Genomic DNA, 11137 nt, shown 5'->3' with positions numbered 1-11137 from the left:
ATCCCGGGTCATCCACTGGGTTCTCCAGGGAGCCGATCAACCGTCCTTCACCCAGAGTTGCATTGCGTCCGAGGTCTTAAAAATCTTGTCTTAACCGGTCTTGATTATTTAATCAACCTCGCATCACTCGTGTTATGCACTCAACCGAAATCCCGTCTACTCAAGCATAGCAATATGAAATTTGTCGTCCCGGGGCCAAGTATCGGGGTTGTTGTGTGCCTACCACATGATACTACAATCTATACTAAAATTTCCAAGTACCTACTCAACATGCAATTGGGCATAGGATGGTAGAACTACGATGCATAAAACATAGGTGATAGTATGATCAAAGTGACTTGCCTGGTGATGTTGACGAAGAAGAATTTCTCGAGAAATAACTTGATAGACTACTCGTCACTCTCCGATGAAATCTATATAACAAACATATCATTCACATAAGCACTCATACTAGCAATCATTCTAGCAATCAAAACAAAAGATAGAGCGAATAAGAATCCGAAAGAAACTTCACTAAAACTAGGAGTCTTCTACTACATCAACCACTAAATAAATTTTGTCTAACAGAAAATAAAATACTTAAATAACAGGGAACTAAGATATAAATTTAACTAAGATAAAATAGAGTATTTTTCACAAAACTTTTTGAAAGTATTTCCAAACGGGATTTGAAAAAAATGGAGAAACCAATTGCAAGTTACTAAGGAACTAGAATTGATTTCATGATAACAAAAATTGCCAGTTTTTGGAAAGGTCTTAATGGGCCACCGTTTATTTCCATTTAAACAGGATTTCTTTCCTTTTCCATAACTAGGAAACTAAAACGGTAAAAGGGAAATCAAATCAATTCGGAATATAGAGTTTCTATATACTAAAATTATCAGAAAAATAAAATCTAAATGATGGGCATTTTTCCACGGCAAAAATAAAAACTTCAGAAAAAATTATTTTCACAAAATTGCCTAAAAGATTTATTTTCTTTTGCAAATAATTTTCAATTGACCCTCTAAGTTTTAGGGTTCAAATAACTTTCAAAATGCCCGTGTGTTTGAGGGTCATGTTCCTCCTCTCTTTTCTGTTTGACAGAATGTATTTCCCGACATTTCTTGCACGAAGAAAACAAACAGAAATGCAAAAGAATTCAAATGCAAATATCTCCGTTCAAATTCTTTATAATTGAAGACGTCATGTCATCTGCTCTCTTTGCTTTTAAATGATTGAATTTGAATTCACCGGAGAAGGGGAAAGTCATTTTATTCCCTCTCATTCAAAAGTTTTTGAAAAGTTTCAAATTTCACACAAGTTTCAATCACTCAAGCAAACAAACAAACAATCTTTAATTATTTTAACATTCCAAAATTTGGGATGTTACACGAGGGTAGAGTATTCAACCCAAATTTGTTGGTTCGACACGATGGGAGTGAATGGATATTCTCCAGTATTAGCTGTTGAGTTGTCGGCTCAACCACACCTGAAAGATTAGTATCTGCAAGTAGGGTATAAGCAGCAAAGGTAGTATGATAGCAACGGTGCTAGGAAAGAATCTGTTGACGGCAGATTATTCCTAACTGTAGTATCAATGGCGTCAGAAAAGTATTGTAGCAGGTAGCAGCAGGGTAACGAGTAACAACAGTGGCAAGGAACAACAGTAGTGACAGCAGTTGCAAGTAGCAACAGTAGCAAGTAACAGCAACATCAAGTAACAGTAGTAGCAACAGTAGTGGCAGCAGCAGCAGGACAAAGCAAGTAACAGTAGTAACAACAATAGAGCAAAGCAAGTAACAGTAGCAGTGGGACAAACTCGTAGGCAATGGATCGTTGATTTGTTGGATGACATTCATCATGCAACAGTTATAACACGGAGAGATATGTGGCTAGCTCCCGCTCGTCAATGTGATGTAGGCATGCATTCCGTGTGTAGTCATACGTGCTTAGGGAAAAGAACTTGCATGACATCTATTGTCCATCCCTCCCGTGGCAGCGGGGTCCAAATGGATACTACGGGATATTAAGGTTCTCCTTTTAATAAAGAACCGGACCAACGCATTAGCACTTGGTGAACACATGAACTCCTCAAACTATGGTCATCACCGGGAGTGGTTCCGGTTATTGTCACTCCGGGGTTGCCGGATCATAACACATAGTAGGTAACTACAACTTGCAAGATCGGATCTAAAACACACATATATTGGCGACAACATAATAATTTCAGATCTGAATTCATGGCACTCGGGCCCTAGTGAGAAGCATTAAGCATGGCAAAGTAGTAGCAACATCAATCTCAGAACATAGTGGATACTAGGGATCAATCCCCGTCAAAACTAACTCGATTACATGATAGATCTCATCCTACTCATCATCGCCCAGCGAGCCTACGAATAGATTACTCACGAACGATGAAGAGTTTCATGGAATTGGAGAGGGAAGAAGGTTGATGATGACGATGGCGACGATCTCCTTGATCCGGAGCCCAAAACGGACTCCAGATCTGCCCTCCAGGGCAAGAACGGGATGTGGCGGCGCCTCTGGATCGTGAAACGCGATGAACTCTTCTCTCCTGATTTTTTCCGGGATGAAAGGGAATAAATAGCGCTGGAATTGGGGGCGGCAGAGCCTCGTGGGCCCCACAAGCCTGGTAGCCGTGGCCAATAGTGCTATATCCATGGCTCGCGCTCATGTATTGCGTGATAGTTATAAAAGGTTTCAGAAAGTAAGAGTGCGAAAACAATTACTTGGCCAATTCCGGGGTTGTGCATGATTTACATTAGTTGTGTGAGGATGATGGAGCATAGCCAGACTATATGATTTTTTAGGGATAACTTTCTTAGGCCTTGTTATTTTGAAAGTTCATGATTACTTTGCTAGTTTGCTTGAAGTATTACTGTTTTCATGTCAATAGCAAACTATTGTTTTGAATCGTACGGATCTGAATATTTATGCCACGTGAAAGAAGTTGCAAAGGACAACTATGCTAGGTAGCATTCCACATCAAAAATTCGTTCTTTATCACTTCCCTACTCGAGGACGAGCAGGAGTTAAGCTTGGGGATGCTTGATACGTCTCCAACGTATCTATAATTTTTGATGGTTTCATGCTATTATCTTGTCAAACTTTGGATGTTTTGCATGCCTTTTATTTATTTTCTGGGACTAACCTATCAAATCAGTGCCAAGTGCCAGTTCCTGTTTTTTCCATGTTTTTGACCCCTTTCAGAGGAGGTTTTGAAACGGAGTCCAAATGGAAGAAAATCCCCGAAAAGATTTTTTCTGGAACGGAAGAAGATCGGAGAGCTTGGGGGCCAAGCCAGAAGATCCCCAGGGGCCCCACAAACCCCCACCCTGAAGCCAGGGGGGCCGCACCATGCAGGCTTGTGGGCCCCCTGGAGGTCCCCTGACCTAGATCTTGCGCCTATAAATTCCCAAATATTCCCAAAAAAAATCAGGGGAGCATCGTAATCACTTTTCTGCCGCCGCAAGCTTCTGTCTCCGCAAGATCCCATCTGGGGCACGTCCTGGTGCCCTGCCGGAGGGGGGATTCAGACACAGAAGGCTTCTCCATCAACACCATGACCTCTCCGATGATGCGTGAGTAGTTCACCATAGACCTACGGGTCCATAGCTAGTAACTAGATGGCTTCTTCTCTCTCTTGGATCTTCAATACAAAGTTCTCCATGATCTTCATGGAGATCTATCCGATGTAATATTCTTTTGCGGTGTGTTTGTCGAGATCCGATGAATTGTGGATTTATGATCAGATTATCTATGAATCTTATTTGAGTTTCTTCTGATCTCTCTTATGCATGATTTCATATCCTTGTAATTCTCTTCGAGTTGTGGGTTTTGTTTGGCCAACTAGATCTATGATTCTTGCAATGGGAGAAGTGCTTGGTTTTGGGTTCATACCGTGCGGTGACCTCACCCAGTGACAGAAGGGGTAGCGAGGCACGTATCGTGTTGTTGCCATCAAGGGTAAAAAGATGGGGTTTTCATCATTAGTTTGAGATTATCCCTCTACATCATGTCATCTTGCTTAAAGCGTTACTCAGTTCGTCATGAACTCAATACACTAGATGCATGCTGGATAGCGGTCGATGTGTGGAGTAATAGTAGTAGATGCGGAAAGTATCAGTCTACTTGTCTCAGGACGTGATGCCTATATGCTAGATCATTGCCTTAGATATCGTCATGACTATGGGCAGTTCTATCAATTGCTCGACAGTAATTTGTTCACCCACCGTAATACTTGCTATTTTGAGAGAAGCCTCTAGTGAACACTATGGCCCCCAGGGTCTACTCCACACCATATTTTCAGCCTTACACTTTTTACTTCGTTGCACTTTCCGCCTTCAGATCTCACTTTTTTAAACAATCTTGAAGGGATTGACAACCCCTTTGAAGCGTTGGGTGCAAGCTTGTTTGTGTTTGCGCAGGTACTCTGGACTTGACGAGACCCTCCTTCTAGATCGATACCTTGGTTCTCAAACTGAGGGAAATACTTACTGCTCCTGTGTTGCATCACCCTTTCCTCTTCAAGGGAAAAACCAACGCAAGCCCAATCTCCGTTAACGTGTCAATTTCTGGCGCTGTTGTTTGAGAAGTAGAAGAAGGATTTCTGGCGCCGTTGCCGGGGAAGGACTTTTGTTGCCGTAGCACTCATCAAGTTGTTTATTCAGCTCCTTCAGCTCTTCTGGACCCAGTTTGTACGAACGTTTGCACACAGGCTCAGTACCCGGTTCAAGCTCAATTATGAACTCAACTGCTCGGTGCGAAGGCATTCCTAGCAGTTCTTTTGGAAAAACGTATTCATATTCGCAGACCACTGGGACTTGCAAAATTGGAGAGATCTCACCCTTCTCATTCAAGGAAAACATACGGACCATGTCATCACGCGCTGCGAAGATAATCACGTCCTCCGAAGAATGAGTTAGCTTCACTTCTTTAGCTTCACAATCAATAGACGCCTTGTTCATAGCCTACCAATCCATCCCAAGGATCAAATCAATATCAAAGTTGCCAAGGACAATAGGAGAAGCAAGAAAAGCATAATTACCCATCTTGACAGAAACATTCGGAACAACCCAACGAGAACTAATAAGCATCCCCGGAGAAACAATATCTAAAGACTTAGGCAACTCTTCAAGATGCAAATCATGCTTTGCCGCAAACGTATATGATAAGAAAGAATGCGATGCACCAAAATCAAACAACGCTTTAGCAGGAATATCATTAACTGAGAGATTACCCAAAATCACGTGTGAGGAGTTCTCTGCTTCAGCTGCATTGACCATATTGACTCTCGCAGACCTGGGGTTGAACTTCACTATAGCATTGCTTGGAGGTTTGCCTGGAGGAGGGGGCGGAAGACGCAGCTGAGAGGTGCACTTGTTGGCATAGTGACCCTTCTACCCACACTTGTGACAAGTAACATCTGTCGTCTGACGGAACTGCGTCTGAGGATTGCCTTGCTTCTGCTGCTGAAACCTCTCCTGAAAAGCTGGGTTGGGTGGGTGGGAAGAACCACGACCACCTGGTTGCTTGAACTCCTGAGTGTGCCGAGGAGGAAGAGGAGACACCCAGAATTTCTGCTCCTTCGGAACCACCTAAGTAGAGGACGATGAACTGGACTCTCTGAAACGCTTCTTCGAATTCTCCACCCTGAGCAAAGCTGCCTCAGCCGTGAGAGCCAAGTTATAGAACTTATCAAACTCATTAGGATCGTGCAAGGCGAGGGCCAGCTGCAAGTCCTCTTTCAGACCACCTCTAAACTGATAGATCTTGCTCTTCTGATCTGGAATGTCAAGCAAGGCATATCGGGCTAGCTCGTGGAACTTGTTGGGGAACGTCGCATGGGAAACAAAAATTTTCCTACGCGCACGAAGACCTATCATGGTGATGTCCATCTACGAGAGGGGATGAGTGATCTACGTACCCTTGTAGATCGTACAGCAGAAGCGTTAGAGAACGCGGTTGATGTAGTGGAACATCCTCACGTCCCTCGATCCGCCCCGCGAACAATCCCGCGATCAGTCCCACGATCTAGTACCGAACGGACGGCACCTCCGTGTTCAGCACACGTACAGCTCGACGATGATCTCGGCCTTCTTGATCCAGCAAGAGAGACGGAGAGGTAGAAGAGTTCTCCGGCAGCGTGACGGCGCTCCGGAGGTTGGTGATGATCTTGTCTCAGCAGGGCTCCGCCCGAGCTCCGCAGAAACACGATCTAGAGGAAAAACTATGGAGGTATGTGGTCGGGCAGCCGTGAGAAAGTCGTCTCAAATCTGCCCTAAAAGCCCCATATATATAGGAGGAGGGAGGGGGACCTTGCCTTGGGGTCCAAGGGACTCCCAAGGGGTCGGCCGAGCCAAGGGGGGGAGGACCCCCCCCCCCAAACCGAGTTGGACTTGGTTTGGTGGGAGGAGTCCCCCTCCCTTCCCACTTCTTCCCTCTTTTTTTTTTCTTTTCCTTTGATTTTCTTATCTTGGCACATAGGCTCCCTTGGGGCTGTCCCACCAGCCCACTAAGGGCTGGTGTGTCCCCCAAAAGCCTATGGGCTTCCCCGGAGTGGGTTGCCCCCCTCCGGTGAACTCCCGGAACCCATTCGTCATTCCCGGTACATTCCCGGTAACTCCGAAAACCTTCCGGTAATCAAATGAGGTCATCCTATATATCAATCTTCGTTTCCGGACCATTCCGGAAACCCTCGTGACGTCCGTGATCTCATCCGGGACTCCGAACAACATTCGGTAACCAATCATATAACTCAAATACGCATAAAACAACGTCGAACCTTAAGTGTGCAGACCCTGCGGGTTCGAGAACTATGTAGACATGACCCGAGAGACTCCTCGGTCAATATCCAACAGCGGGACCTGGATGCCCATATTGGATCCTACATATTCTACGAAGATCTTTATCGTTTGAACCTCAGTGCCAAGGATTCGTATAATCCCGTATGTCATTCCCTTTGTCCTTCGGTATGTTACTTGCCCGAGATTCGATCGTCAGTATCCGTATACCTATTTCAATCTCGTCTACCGGCAAGTCTCTTTACTCGTTCCGTAATACAAGATCCCGCAACTTACACTAAGTTACATTGCTTGCAAGGCTTGTGTGTGATGTTGTATTACCGAGTGGGCCCCGAGATACCTCTCCGTCACACGGAGTGACAAATCCCAGTCTTGATCCATACTTACTCAACTAACACCTTCGGAGATACCTGTAGAGCATCTTTATAGTCACCCAGTTACGTTGCGACGTTTGATACACACAAAGTATTCCTCCGGTGTCAGTGAGTTATATGATCTCATGGTCATAGGAATAAATACTTGACACGCAGAAAACAGTAGCAACAAAATGACACGATCAACATGCTACGTCTATCAGTTTGGGTCTAGTCCATCACGTGATTCTCCTAATGACGTGATCCAGTTATCAAGCAACAACACCTTGTTCACAATCAGAAGATACTGACTATCATCGATCAACTGGCTAGCCAACTAGAGGCATGCTAGGGACGGTGTTTTGTCTATGTATCCACACATGTAAATGAGTCTTCATTCAATACAATTATAGCATGGATAATAAACTATTATCTTGATACAGGAATTATAACAATAACTATACATTTATCATTGCCTCTAGGGCATAATTCCAACAGTCTCCCACTTGCACTAGAGTCAATAATCTAGCCCTCACATCACCATGTGAATTACATTGTAATAAATCTAACACCCATACAGTTCTGGTGTCGATCATGTTTTGGCCGTGGAAGAGGTTTAGTCAGCGGGTCTGCTACATTCAGATCCGTGTGCACTTTGCATATATTTACGTCCTCCTCCTCGACGTAGTCGCGGATGAGGTTGAAGCGTCGTTTGATGTGTCTGGTCTTCTTGTGAAACCTTGGTTCCTTTGCTAAGGCAATGGCACCAGTGTTGTCACAGAACAAGGTTATTGGATCCAGTGCACTTGGCACCACTCCAAGATCCGTCATGAACTGCTTCATCCAGACACCCTCCTTAGCCGCCTCCGAGGCAGCCATGTACTCCGCTTCACATGTAGAATCTACTACGACGCTTTGCTTGGAACTGCACCAGCTTACTGCACCCCCATTAAGAATAAATACGTATCCGGTTTGCGACTTAGAGTCGTCCGGATCTGTGTCAAAGCTTGCATCGACGTAACCTTTTACGGCGAGCTCTTCGTCACCTCCATACACGAGAAACATCTCCTTAGTCCTTTTCAGGTACTTCAGGATATTCTTGACCGCCGTCCAGTGATCCACTCCTGGATTACTCTGGAACCTACCTGCCATACTTATGGCCAGGCTAACATCTGGTCTAGTGCACAGCATTGCATACATGATAGAGCCTACGGCTGAAGCATAGGGAACGGAGCGCATATGCTCTCTATCTTCATCAGTTGCTGGGCACTGAGTCTTACTCAATCTCGTACCTTGTAACACCGGCAAGAACCCTTTCTTGGACTGTTCCATTTTGAACCTCTTCAAAACTTTATCAAGGTATGTGCTTTGTGAAAGTCCTATCAGGCGTTTTGATCTATCCCTATAGATCTTAATGCCTAGAATGTAAGCAGCTTCTCCTAGGTCCTTCATAGAGAAACCTTTATTCAAGTAACCTTTTATGCTCTCCAAAAGCTCTACGTTGTTCCCAATCAGTAATATGTCATCCACATATAATATTAGAAACGCCACAGAGCTCCCACTCACTTTCTTGTAAATACAAGATTCTCCAACCACTTGTATAAACCCAAATGCTTTGATCACCTCATCAAAGCGTTTGTTCCAACTCCGAGACGCTTGCACCAGTCCATAAATGGATCGCTGGAGCTTGCACACCTTGTCAGCATTTTTAGGATCGACAAAACCTTCGGGTTGCATCATATACAACTCTTCCTTAAGGAAACCGTTAAGGAACGCCGTTTTGACATCCATCTGCCAGATTTCATAATCGAAAAATGCAGCTATTGCTAACATGATTCTGACGGACTTAAGCATCGCTACAGGTGAGAAGGTCTCATCGTAGTCAACTCCTGGAACTTGTGAAAAACCCTTTGCCACAAGTCGAGCTTTATAAACGGTCACATTACCGTCAGCGTCCGTCTTCTTCTTAAAGATCCATTTATTCTGAATAGCCTTGCGGCCCTTAGGTAGTATCTCCAAAGTCCACACTTTGTTCTCATACATGGATCCTATCTCGGATTTCATGGCTTCTAGCCATTTGTTGGAATCTGGGCCCACCATTGCTTCTTCATAATTTGCAGGTTCATTGTTGTCTAACAACATGATTGATAAGACGGGATTACCGTACCACTCTGGAGCAGCGCGTGATCTCGTCGACCTGCGTGGTTCAACAGAAACTTGAACTGGAGTTTCATGATCATCATCATTAACTTCCTCCTCAACCGGCGTCGCAACGACAGAGGTTTCCCCTTGCCCTGTGCCACCATCCAGAGGGATGAGAGGTTCGACAACCTCGTCAAGTTCTATCTTCCTCCCACTCAATTCTCTCGAGAGAAACTCCTTCTCGAGAAAAGTTCCGTTTTTAGCAACAAACACTTTGCCCTCGGATTTGAGATAGAAGGTGTACCCAACTTTCTCCTTTGGGTAACCTATGAAGACGCATTTTTCCGCTTTGGGTTCCAGCTTTTCAGGCTGAAGCTTTTTGACATAAGCATCACATCCCCAAACTTTAAGAAACGACAACTTTGGTCTTTTGCCATACCACAGTTCGTATGGTGTCGTCTCAACGGATTTTGATGGTGCCCTATTTAAAGTGAATGCAACTGTTTCTAATGCATAACCCCAAAATGATAACGGCAAATCAGTAAGAGACATCATAGATCGCACCATCTCTAACAAAGTACGATTACGACGTTCGGACACACCATTACGCTGTGGTGTTCCAGGCGGTGTTAACTGCGAAACAATTCCACATTGTCTTAAGTGAGTACCAAACTCGAAACTCAGATATTCACCCCCACGATCAGACCGTAGGAACTTGATCTTCTTGTTACGATGATTTTCTACTTCACTCTGAAATTGCTTGAACTTTTCAAATGTTTCAGACTTGTGCTTCATCAAGTAGACATAACCATATCTACTTAAATCGTCAGTGAAGGTGAGAAAATAACGATATCCGCCGCGTGCCTCCACGCTCATCGGACCACACACATCGGTATGTATGATTTCCAACAAGTCACTTGCACGCTCCATTGTTCCGGAGAACGGAGTTTTAGTCATCTTGCCCATGAGGCATGGTTCGCACGTGTCAAGTGAATCAAAGTCAAGTGACTCCAAAAGTCCATCAGCATGGAGTTTCTTCATGCGCTTTACACCAATATGACCCAAGCGGCAGTGCCACAAAAACATGGCGCTATCATTGTTTACTCTAACTCTTTTGGTCTCAATGTTATGTATATGCGTATCGCTATCGAGATTCAATATGAACAATCCTCTCACATTCGGTGCATGACCATAAAAGATGTTACTCATAGAAATAGAACAACCATTATTCTCAGACTTAAAAGAGTAACCGTCTCGCAATAAACAAGATCCAGATATAATGTTCATGCTCAACACAGGCACTAAATAACAATGATTTAAGTTCATCACTAATCCCGATGGTAGTTGAAGTGACACGGTGCCGACGGCGATTGCATCAACCTTGGAACCGTTTCCTACGCGCATCGTCACTTCGTCTTTCGCCAGCCTTCGTCTATTCCGCAGTTCCTGTTTCGAGTTGCAAATGTGAGCAACAGAACCGGTATCGAATACCCAGACACTACTACGAGAGCCGGTTAAGTACACATCAATAACATGTATATCAAATATACCTGATTTTTCTTTGCCCGCCTTCTTATCTGCCAGATACTTGGGGCAATTGCGCTTCCAGTGACCCATACCCTTGCAATAGAAGCACTCTGTTTCAGGCTTAGGTCCAGCCTTGGGTTTCTTCGGCGGATTGGCAACAGGCTTGCCGCTCTTCTTCGAATTGCCCTTCTTGCCTTTGCCGTTTCTCTTGAAACTAGTGGTCTTGCTCACCATCAACACTTGATGCTCTTTACGGAGTTCAGACTCTGCGACTTTCAGCATCGCAAACAACTCGTCGGGAGACTTGTT

The sequence above is a fragment of the Hordeum vulgare genome, chromosome 7H, assembly GCF_904849725.1.
Source record: "Hordeum vulgare subsp. vulgare chromosome 7H, MorexV3_pseudomolecules_assembly, whole genome shotgun sequence".
Classification (NCBI taxonomy): Eukaryota; Viridiplantae; Streptophyta; class Magnoliopsida; order Poales; family Poaceae; genus Hordeum; species Hordeum vulgare.
This window is presented reverse-complemented; position numbering follows the sequence as displayed.